Source organism: Pongo abelii, chromosome X, assembly GCF_028885655.2.
Source record: "Pongo abelii isolate AG06213 chromosome X, NHGRI_mPonAbe1-v2.0_pri, whole genome shotgun sequence".
Lineage (NCBI taxonomy): Eukaryota > Metazoa > Chordata > Mammalia > Primates > Hominidae > Pongo > Pongo abelii.
This window is the reverse complement of record NC_072008.2, coordinates 84,223,619-84,232,969: the sequence shown is the minus strand read 5'-3', so window position 1 is coordinate 84,232,969 and position 9,351 is coordinate 84,223,619.

Sequence of the window (9,351 nt, the reverse complement as noted above, 5' to 3'; positions counted from 1 at the left end):
TGATAGTTCTTCAACATGGAAAAGAGTGTTTATAAAAAAAAAAAAAAAAAAAAAGCCCAGGCCAGGTGCGGTGGCTCACGCCTGTAATTCCAGCACTTTGGGAAGCCGAGGCCGGGGGATCACGAGGTCAGGAGATTGAGACTATCCTGGCTAACACTGTGAAACCTCGTCTCTACTAAAAATACAAAAAAATTAGCCGGGCATGGTGGCAGGCGCCTGTAGTCCCAGCTACATGGGAGGCTGAGGCAGGAGAATGGCGTGAACCTGGGGAGGCAAAGCTTGCAGTGAGCCTGCCTAGATCACACCACTGCACTCCAGCATGGGCGACAGAGCGAGACTCTGTCTCAAAAAAAAAAAGAAAAAACCAGCTAACATTATATTAATAGTTAAAAACTGAAAGATCTGAAACAAGGTAAGTATGCCTGCTTTCACTATTTCTGTTCAGCATTGTATTTGAGGTTCTAGTGAGAGAAATGAGGCAAGAAAATAAATAAAATACATCCATATTAGAAAGGATTAAGTAAAATTATATTAATTCTCTTATGACTTGATCTTACATATAAAAAACCTTGAAGAATCCACAAGGAAACTGATTAGAGCAACAAACAAGCAATGTTTCAGGATACAAGATCAACATGACAAAATTAGTTGCAATTCTACACAATAGCAATTAACAATCTAAAAATGAAATAAAAAATACCACTTACATTATCATTAAAAATATCTAGTAATAAACGCAACCAATGATCTGCAAGGCTTGTACACTGAAAACTAGAAAACATTGCTAGAATAAATTAAAGAAGACCTAAAATAACAAGGGTTGAGTAGGATTTGGAGAAATTAAAACCCTCGTAGATTGCTGTTAGGGATGTAAAATTGTGCAGCCACTTTGGAAAAGGCATCCCATGTTCACGAATTGGAATAATTAATATTGTTAAGATGGTAACACTCTCCAAAGCAATCTACTGATTCATTGCAATCCTAATCAAAATCTTAAATATTTTTCACAGAAATAGAAAATGTGATTCTAAAATTCATATGGAATTGCATAGATCTACAAATAGCCAACACAATCTGAAGGAAGGAGAACAAATTTGGAGAACTTACAGTTCAAACTGACTACAACTCTACAGTAATCAAAACAGTGTGGTAGTGGCACACGAAATATACAAAACATATACAAAATTTACAATATACAAAATTTAGCTAGAAATTGATCAAAGACTTAAATATAAGAATTAAGTTCTACTAGAAGAAAATATAAGATAAACCTCCATGAACTTGGATTTAGCAATGGATTCTTCATACGATGCCCAAAACACAAAAAATAAAATTAAAATAGATAAATTGGACTTAATCAAAATTAAAAACTTTTGTGAATCAAATAGCACTATCAAGAAAGTGGAAAACATCTACAGAATGGGATAAAGAGGTTGTAGATTATATCTGATAGGGGATTTTATCTAGAATATATAAAGTACTTTTACAATTCAATAATAAAGAAACAACCCAGTTAAAAAATGGTCAAAACATCTGAATAGACACCTCACAAAAGAAGACATAAATGGTCACTAAACACACAAAATGGTGTTCAGAGTCATTAGCCATCAAAGAAATGCAAACTAAAACCACAATGAGAAATCACTTTACATCTACTGGGATGACTACATTTTTTTTAGAAAGGAAAATAGCAAGTGTTGTGTAGAATGTGAAGAACTTGAGACCCTCATAGATTGCTGGTAGGAATGTAAAATGGTGCAACCACTTTGAAAAATAATCTTGCTGTTCCTCAAAAGTTTAACATAGAATTCTATATGACCCAGCAATTACAATTTTAGATATATATCTTAAAAATGGGAAACAGGTGTTCTCAAACAACATAAATGTCCATAACTACACATTCACAATCCAAACGTCTGTCAACTGATGAATAGGTAAACTAATTGTTGTATATCCATACAATAAAATATCATTTGAACATAAAATGTAATGAAGGGATGATAAATGCTACAACATAGATGGATATCAAAAACATTATGCTGAATAAATGCATTCGGACACCAAAGGTCACATATTGTTTAATTCCATTTATATAAAATATCCAGAATAGGTAAATCCATACAGATAAAGCAAATTGGTGGTTGCTAGGATTGTGGAGAGGAAAGAATGCAGAGTGACTGCTTAATGATTGAGTTTTCATTTGTGGTAATGAAAATATTTTGGAAATAGAGGTGATGGTGTACAACATTGTAAATACACTAAATGCCACTGAATTGTACATATTAAAATGATTAGTTTTATATTATTTTTTACATCAATTAAAGAGAAATGTATTCTCAGGCTATACCCAAGGCAATTTAAATCAAATGCCTGGGTGGGGAATTCTAAGCCTCATTTAAAAAAAAAAACAAACATTTCACCATGCAATTCTAAATGCACATCCAGAGTTAAGAACCACTTTGACTAACAGAGGTAAGAAAAATCAATCTTTAGATGACACTCATAGGTGATGTAATGCTGACCTACAATTAATTGTAAATCACCCCCATTCAGGAATTTCTTTCATATGGGCAGGTGTTATATCAAAACTAACATTACTACAGGGGAATTTAAAAACAAAATAACATGTTAAAACTTGTGCTCCATGGCACTGTGGAATTCATATTGTAATTCAAACACTATGAACATAAAGCCTCCTTCTGTACTAGTCAACAAATGAACTTTTCTGGCAAACATAGAGGGAGTTGTAGTATGCATTTTACATGAAAACTGGTCATAGAATGTGTATTAGTCAGAGTTCTCCAGAGGAGCAGAACCAATAGTGATGCAGGGCAAGGTAGCCCTAAAGTAGGGCTTAGCTGTCAAGGATTCTTGGCTTTGCTCAGGAAAGAATTCAGGGACATGAGAGAGGTAGAAGAAAACAACTTTACTGAAGCAGCAGTGTTACAGCTCTGGTGGTGGTACAGTTCCAGCAGTGTTACTGCTCTGTGACTTCTATAGAGCAGGGCTACCCCACAGGCAGTGTGTTGATAGTAACAGCTCAGGGAAGTCTTGCATTTATATTTATGGCCACTTTAAAGTACATGTAGATTAAGGTGTGATTAATGCAGAAATGTCTAGGGAAAGGGTAGTAACTTTTGGGTTATTGAGTCATTGCCATGGAAAGGTGCAGTGACTCCTGAGTGTTGCCATCACAGTAACTCCCAGGTGTTGCCATAGCAATGATAAACTAACATGGAACACTGGTGGGCATATCTTATGGAAAGCTGCTTCCGCCTTGTTCCTGTTTTAGCTAGTCCTCAATTTGGTCCAGTGTCTGAGTCCCACCTCTGGACCAAAGTCCTGCCTCCTACCTCAATAGGAAGAGATTTACATAGGAAGACATTTATTATGAGGTAATGGCTCGCACAATTACAGAGACTGAGAAGACCCATAATCTGCCATCTACAAGCTGGAGACCCAAGAAAGCAAGTGGCGTGATTCAGTCCAAGTCCTAAGCCCTGAGACCCAAGAGAGCTGACGGTTTAACTTTCAGTCCAAGAGCAGGAGAAGAATGATGTCACACTTCAAGCAGGCAGGCAGGAAGCAAAAGGGGTTAATTCCTCCTTCCTTCATCTTTTATACTATTCAGGCTTTCAATGGATTGGATGCTCCCCACCAATATATATATCGGGGAGGGCTATCTACTTTGCTGAGTCCATTGGTTCAAATACTAATGGCACTCAGAAACACCCTCACAGATACACCTCAAAATAATGTTGAATCTGGGCAACTCTTGGCCCAGTCAAGTGGACACAGAGAATTAACAATTACAAAATGTAAAAGAAATGCTATAATGAGTATTGTCCAAGGGACCAATTTGTTATACATGTTGATATTTAAAAAACAGCATACCTTTTCTTTTGTTTTTCTTCTGAAGACAGGTAGAGAAGGGTCCATACTTACCTCTTTTACTTCCTATGTACAACAGGTGTCTATATTCATTCTTTATTTAAGGACAGCAGTGCACCAGAGTAATACTCAAATGGAGCTCCCAATGTCTGCTTATGTTAGGGCCACTGGAAGCCTCTTTAGCAGAGTAATTTTCATGGTACCACAGCATCTAATGTTAGCAAGCTTAATTTTATACTCTAGCTTTACCGATTATTTTCTGTGTGACAGTAGGCATGTCACTTACTGTCCCTGAACTCCAGTTCTTTATCTTGAAATCTATTGTGAGTATAAAGCAAGATTAAACTTTAAACATAACTACCAGAGTGTTCGTCACCACATTAAGTAATAAATTAATTTAGATTAATAACAGGAACCTTAGGAACATGAGAGACAGTTTCCCAGCAACCCTCCCTATCTACCCTGCCCTATAATTAATTTCTCAAATGACAACCTCTCTATAACTCGGAGAGTGCTGACCTATATTAAAATGGTAGTCCCTCAATTACAAGAACAGAGGAGGGTGCTGTGAAAGAAAAACATTACCTACTAGGGTATTTTTGCTGACAAAACCCTGCCTTTCCTTTTTGGAAAAGCCTTTCTTGTTTGGAAAGCCTCCAACAAAAGGAATTGCTTCTGTTCTTTTTTAAGAAAATTTTTTGTATACATTTATAGGGTACAAGTGTGATTTTGTTTCATAAATAGATTGCGTAGTGGTGAAGTCTGGTCTTTTAGGGTATCCACCAGCCAGATAATGTACATTGAATCCATTAAGTAATTTCTCATCATCCATCTCTGTCCCACCCCTCTGAGCCTTCATTTTCTATTATTCTACACTCTATGTCCATGTGTACACATTGTGTAGCTTCCACTTATAAGTGAAAACATGTAGTATTTTTCTGTGTCTGAGTTGTTTCACTTAAGGTGATGGCCTCCATTTTCATCCATGTTGTTGCAAAAAAACATGAAATCATTCTTTTTTAAGGCTGAATAGTATTCCATTGTGTGTGTGTGTGTGTGTATGTGCCATATTTTATCCGATCATCGGTTGGTCCTATATCTTTGCTACTGTGAATAGTGCTGTGATAAACATGAGTGCAGATGTCATTTTACCATTTCTTTTCCTTTAGGTGGATACCCAGTAGAGGGATTGCTGGATTAAATGGAATTTCTATTGTTAATTCTTTGAGAAAACTTGACACTGTTTTCATGAAGGTTGTACTAATTTACATTCCCACCAGCAGTGTATGAGAGTTCCCTTTTTCTTGACATCTTTGCCGATATCTGGTTTTCTTTTTGTCTTTTTAATGATAGCCCTTCTGACTCATGTAAGAGGATATCTCATTATGGTTTTAATTAGCATCTCTCTGATGATTAGTGATATTGAGCACTTTTTCATATGCTTGTTGGCCATTTGTATGTCGCCTTGTCCTTAATAGAGGCAAGTGTCATTTGCAGGAATCAGATTAAGCTGTAGCTCTTATGGGTCACGATATCCATGTTTTCCATAGTGGCAGTTGATTGTGAATCTTACTCTTCTTGGCTCCAGACCTGTCAAATATATATTTCCCTCCTCTTAAGTGTGTAAATATTAATGATTACATTGTCCATCAGAGAGACACTTTCATAAGAGACATTTTTTTAAGCATTTATTTTAAGTTCAGGGGTACATGTGCAGGTTTGTTAAATAGGTAAACTTGTGTCATGGGGTTTTGTTGTACAGATTATTTCATCACCCAAGTATTAAGCCTAGTACCCATTAGTTATTTTTTCCTGACAGGCCCTATTGTGTGTTGTTCCCCTCTATGTGTCCATGTCTTGTCATCATTTAGCTCTCACTTATAAGTGAGAACATGTCGTATTTGGTTTTCTGTTCCTGCATTAGTGTGCTAAGGATGATGGACTCCATCCAGGTCCCTGCAAAGGACATGATCTCATTATTTTTTATGGGTGCATAGTATTCCATGGTGTATATGTACCACATTTTCTTTATCCAGCCTATCATTGATAGGCACTTAAGTTGATTCCATACCATTTATCATCAAATTCAAATAATTAATTTTCTTTCAAGTGTGGCTTTGAGTGTAAAGTGTAAGTAAATAGTATGATGTTGTAGTTCTTCTGAAACCAACTTACCGGCATTGCAACCTCTTTGCCATTTATCATAACATAAAATAATAGATGAGGCTAGACCACAATGTTCTTAACTAAGTCCTTCCTAGCTAATTTATTCATTTTGTTAGAAACTGAAGGAAGCTTCTGCTTTCTAATGAAAGCTTAGAACATTATTCCTGGGTAAGGGGCTGACCTATGAGGCAGAATAGGTATTTAGTATTTATGAATTCATCAGCAAGTTTTCAGAGGACCTAGACACTGAGTATGCACAAAAATATGACACTCACACTGTTAAGGAATAAAGTGTGTTTTCTAGAACCAGTTTCTTTTTGGAAATGGTCATTTATATTGGGGACACACACCACCAAGGATGTACTATAGAGGTGGAATTATCACCATAAATGTGCCCTCTGTCTTTTCTTCTTTCTTACAAATGTAATATATGTTGACTGATTGAATCATTCATTCAACTAACATTGAGCACTTAATATGTTTCATGAATGGTGTTAAACACTCTCCAGTGCTAAGTGGTGAGCAAGAGGGACATGGTCCCTATCCTTAAGGAGCTTGCAGATCAGTGTGAAATAGCAAAACAAAAAAAGTATGTTTGATTGCAATGACAAATTATTCAAATGGTATGTAGGAACAGTACAGGTTTCTGTGAGGGACTAATGTAAACAAGGGAATCAAGGAAAACCTCTTTGCTTATGTCACTTTGAAATTGAGAATGAGAATAACAATAAATTAATCATGTGAAAACTTGCAGGAAGAACATACCAGGAAGCAGAAGAGTAAGTAGAAGGGCTTTAAGGTGGGAGTGGGCTTCAGGAATTTAAAGAATAGCTGAAGAAAGGGTGATAGGAATAAGTTCCTAGAGGTAGTCTTATGCCAAATAATCATGGAGAATCTTGACTGCAGTAAAGAGTTTGGCTTGTGTTATAAGTGTGATAGGAATCAACTGGTAGCTTCTAAGCAAGAGATTCACATGACTTGATACATACTTTTAGAAAAAGATATTCTAGGATCTCTATGATGAATCGGATTTGGGGATCAAGAGTGGAGTGAGGAGTTCATAAGGGGGTTATTGTGAAAAAAATTGGAAACTTTATAAAAGCACACAAATTATTTTTGCTCTGAGGTAACCACTATTATAATTCTGGGGTGTTTTCTTCCCATTACTTATATAAAAAAATGAAAATGTAATGTACACATTGATTTGCAACCTACCTTTTTTATTAGTGTTTTGAAGCCAGTTTCAATAGAACTTTCTATCAAGAGAAGAGGGAGAGGGCAGGCATTTCTTACTTCTCAGTTTGAATGAACTTCGTTCTGTTCCCTGTTCATTCCTCCTTAGCTCTCCCCCGGCCAGGGTACTGTTTCTTATGGTCTACATGGATCCAGATAAGCAGAGGATGAATAAGAGGGCCTGGTTGCAGTGTTAGCAGGTTTAAAATCTATCATTCTTTGATCTTTGCTTCTTTGAAATCTGAACCTTCTGTAGCCCTCACTCCTCTACCCCAAGACCTTACTGTTTTCTCACCCCACATACTTGCATCAGAGTGCCTGGGGTTTGCCAAGAAAGTATGATATTCTGTTTTTAAGCCACTGCATGGCAGAAATAGAAAGTCCCTTATTTGGCAGAAAAGGAAATGGAGGTCCAGAAAGGACTAATAATTTGTGTCACATTCCAGGAAATGAGCGCAAGAGCGTAGACTAAATCTTGGGTCTTTTAGTTCCCAGGCTAGTGCTCTTTTCTCTACAGTAGCAGCACTTTGTTTCATAATTATCAGCAAATCCAGTTGCCAGCATGTCTATTTGCAACAGATTCAGGGCCAGAGAGGAAACAGAAACAGGGCAGAACCCAGTCCTGGAACACTGAAAACAATCTGCGCTCTCATTGGAATAATTACTACCATTTTGCTGGTTCAGGGCAACTTTGAGCTTGGGCTTAAAGTTACTGTGTGGGGAGCTCTGGTAAATTGGTTTCTTTCTACAACTTTATGACTTACTTTTTCAAGTGACTTTGGGACTTTCTTTTCTTCTTCCCTTTCTTTTTTCCCCATTCGTTTCTTCTTTTATCTCTCTCTCTCTCTCTCCCTCTCTTTGTTGTTCTTAAAACTGATTCATGCCAGGTCTCTGTCTTTGACCACTAAGTTCAATTTGAGTGTTAAATATCACATTTATAAACCGAGTCAAATCAAGAAATGAATATGAAGACAAATGGTAGACAGTTCAGAAATTTAGATGAGAGAAAGTTCCAATTCTCATGGAAATAGTTGTCTCACCCAGGGCTTATTTATATATGACTAAGATGAAATGTGTCCATGAATCAGCATCTAGTATTAGATATTGATAATTCAGTTTGTATGCATAGGGATGAAGAGCCTGCATGTGCTGGGAGCCAGCTCATACAAATTATTTTAAATGCTTACAGTTTTCTCTCATGTTTCTATTTCATTTTGAGCCAAAGCTAAACATCCCTCCTAACATCTTTTTCTCATGTAGTTCTTCAACCTGAATTGGTAGGCTGTATGGAGATAAGGACATCAAAGGGAGGAGGTTATTTCATGTTCTTTCACCATTCTCATATCCAAACTGCAAAAGTAACTACAGATAAATGAAATGAAGTATTAGAAGCACATAAAAAGAGAGCAATATAGGCCTGGCATGCTGGCTCATGCCTGTAATCCCAGCAATTTGGGAGGCCTAGGCAGGTGAATTATTTGAGGGCAGGAGTTCGAGACCAGCCTGGCCAATATGGTGAAACCCCATCCCTACTACAAATACAAACATTAGCTGAGTATGGTGGCGGGTGCCTGTAATCCCAGCTACTCAAGAGGCTTAGTCAGGAGATTCGCTTGAACCCTGGAGGCAAAGGTTGCAGTGAGCCAAGATCACACCACTGCACTCCAGCCCGGGCAACAGAGTGAGACATTGTCTCAAAAAAAAGAAAAAAGAGTGAAATATAAAAACTTGTTCCTTACTAATACCAATTACACATGGCATAGATTGCCATCATTAAGATGTCTTGCACACCTAAGTTCCATATGTTGTACTAAGAGTTTTCATGTATATTTTCTCTTCATTCTCATGACAATCTTGCAAAGTAAGAATTTTTAGTTTCAATTCCCAGTGAGGAAACCAAAATTTTGAAAGTTCAAGTAATTCACCCAAAGTCAAATAGTTAACGTGCAGCTGACATTTAAAACCGGGGTTGCCCAACTCTAATGCCTACAGCCTTCTTTGGGACTGCATTGGTAGGAAAATATAGAAATAAATAATTCCTCATTGTTGGAACATAAAGTT